Consider the following 3219-nt stretch of genomic DNA (forward strand, 5'->3'; position numbering starts at 1 on the left):
CATACATATTCAATAATCATGATTTCAGGAAATAACATTACAAGAAAGTGGGGACATCATCAGCTCACCTATTACATATTCATGAGGCCTTGCATATCGCTGTTTTCACAAAATATTTCTAAATTCAATAACTTTGTGATTTTGATGAAATTTTCAGTGTTTTTGCTCAGGGAATTTTATTCAAGTTCTTTAAATATAATTATTTTCAACTTGGAGTAACCCTTAAGCATAGTTGCGGACAGTGTAATCATGAACCATGGTTTGAAATCTCAGATTCAAAACCATCTTTGCGAGTTCAGGAAATAGAGTTTATTAGCAGAAACGCAGAAAGAAAAAGAATGATACAAAGAATACAAAATATACCAAGTTTTGAATTCTCAAGAAAACATGCATATCTTGATTTTATTAGTATGATTGAAATTCAGCATGATTTTATCCCAATACAGAGATAAAAATGAAAACAACCAAAAAAACCCTGAAAAATAATTACATGTAGTCACTTTTTAACTGATAACCATTATCGTTATAAGAGCAATAAATGTAGTATTATTGTTGTCTTACATGACAAAACACCCCAAAAGGTCGACATAAAGATACATAAAAATAAAAATTCAAATATAAACCCATCAATTAAAATCATAAACAAAGATACAAATATAAAATAATTATATGGAGAAATAGAAAAATTTCAGATACCTTTCAATGCCTCATCTACATGTATTTAAAGAAAAACCAATATAAAACAAGCAAGATATACAACATATACTGAAACTGCATAAAGATCTTATCATATATAAAATATGTTACATCAATTCTAAAAATGGTATGCAGGCAAGCACATTTCATATGATATAACCATCACACTTTGACAAGACAAGCATCATTGCATATTCATTCTAGGATAAGATTAATAAAATCAAACTATTCAATCTACATGTATTTCTAAATTCTTGAAGGCACATACGATTTCAATAATCATGAAAGACTATTCTTATTTATTCATTTTCTTAAATGAAAGTTTGATTTATCACTAGACTATAATTACTGGAATGAAAATTAATACACAAAATAGTACAGTTCCATGCTCAATTTTGGTGGATCTATAGAATATTTTAATTATGAATTATTTCATTCTGAATGTTTGAATTCATCATCAGATGGAATGAAAATTTATATCATTGAACATGTGTGAATAAGTAAACAAAATATACAAAGGCAGATTTCACAATCAAAATATCTACAATTACAAAAATTGGTTCCCAAAATTCCCTCTTTTAACCCTATCTAGGTGGGGGGGGGGGTGTGGGGGTGTTCCCTCAGAGCCCCCCCCCCCCGACAATTTGCGTAATATTTTTGCTGTGCGAAACCCGGTACACGGTTCCCAAATTTTTGCATCATTTTGTAACTGCATGTCAGACGAAATATTACTAAAAAATGTGATTTTGTGTACTAAGTCAAATTGTGTTGTCAACCTAAAATCATAAATGTATGATTATTTTTAGTTTTGCTGGTCTAAATGGATTTATTTTATGTTGTTAATGATCTCAAAAGAGTCCCCAACAAAGTTCATCGAAAAAACAACGAAAAACAAAAGGTAAAAAAACAAAGAAATTACAAAAAAACAATATAATAAATAAGAAAATTATCTGATATCGCAATTTTTTTCATGTACATTTGCTAAGAACACAACAAAGAGTTTCTACACCAAAAATCAGCACATTCGGAGCTTTATCTAGGGAGTTAGAGGAAAAGGTATGATTTTGCATACTAATTACGCATACTAATTCGCATGATCAATTAATAGCAATTTGCATGAAATAAATTCATAGCATTTTGTAGATTATGTCCAAAATGACCCGCGTGCCAATTTTTGGCGCGATCGCGCAATCTACAGCCAAGATCTGAAGGGGGCCTTGGAGCCCTCGGCCATATGATCTTCCAAAATACTCCAGCCTAGATAGGGTTAAAAAAAGAATATTTCACAATCACAAAGAATAGGAAGATAATGTTCACCTACATGTACATGTTTGCCTTCTGATATACATTAACTATTAAAATGTACCATCAGAAAGTCCCATATCTGATTGAAAAGTAAAATTCAAATTTCCTCACTTGGATAATACAAAAATATGCACTTTCATGATTTTGTAAGATTTGAACATTAGAATAGTGTGAAAAATATCAATAATAGGTCTTATTTACCCAGGTAGCCACTCTCAGCTGTAAGCTGTTCTTCCAGCTGGCCCTGCATAACATATGTTATTATTACAATTCTCCATTCTCATACGTCGAGCGCCTGACAAGAAGGCAGAAAGTCCCAATTTTAAAGTATTCTGGTATGACTCGACCGAGGATCGAACTAACGAGGCAGACGCTCTACCACTGTACAACCATGCCCGGTATATACATGTATATGTAACACTCAATAACCAAATATATTAACTACAATCAATTTCTGGTTTGAACTTAGATATTTGAATTATTTCAAATCTTTGGCTATGTCTTCACTTCACACAATGAAGTTTGGACTCAAATCCACCTGTACAAAGACTGCTTTGAATACTAGTTCTATTAGGTTAAACCTAAAAGTACTGTAGATGTTTCCATGTTACTTTGTTGAGTTCAATACATAGTTTCATGGAACTCTCCACATCTCTCAATAAAACATAACATTTTGATAACCTGAAAGTGGCTAGCAATTTTAAAAATATTGCAAAATAATAACACATAAAGAGGAAATTGCAATTCTGAATAATTATAAAATGGTCAAAAGCTACATGTGGGCTATTATTCAGTGGAAACAATGCCACTTATCCAGGGAAACATATAAAAAGGTATGAGGGCTAGGCTAAAATATTCTCTTTAAAACACAGATATATGGTTTTTTTCAAATATATGAAATTAGTTATGGAGTTTAAGTAATTTTTACATCCACAAAATAAATTAATTTTGTTTGTAAGTAATAACACAATATAGGAGTAAAATATATTAAAGGTCAAGTCCACCCCAGGAAAATGTGGATTTGAATCAATAGAGAAAAATCAAACAAGCCTATATAATGCTGAAAATTTTATCAAAATAGGATGTAAAATAAGAAAGTTACAAGTATGCCAATTTTAAGTTTTGCTTGTTTTTCACAAAACAGTTACATGCACAACTCAGTGATATGCAAATGAGAGTTGATGAAGTCCTCACTATTTCTTTTGTTTTTTATTGTTT

Source organism: Lytechinus pictus, chromosome 14 (assembly GCF_037042905.1).
Source record: "Lytechinus pictus isolate F3 Inbred chromosome 14, Lp3.0, whole genome shotgun sequence".
NCBI classification, from domain to species: domain Eukaryota; kingdom Metazoa; phylum Echinodermata; class Echinoidea; order Temnopleuroida; family Toxopneustidae; genus Lytechinus; species Lytechinus pictus.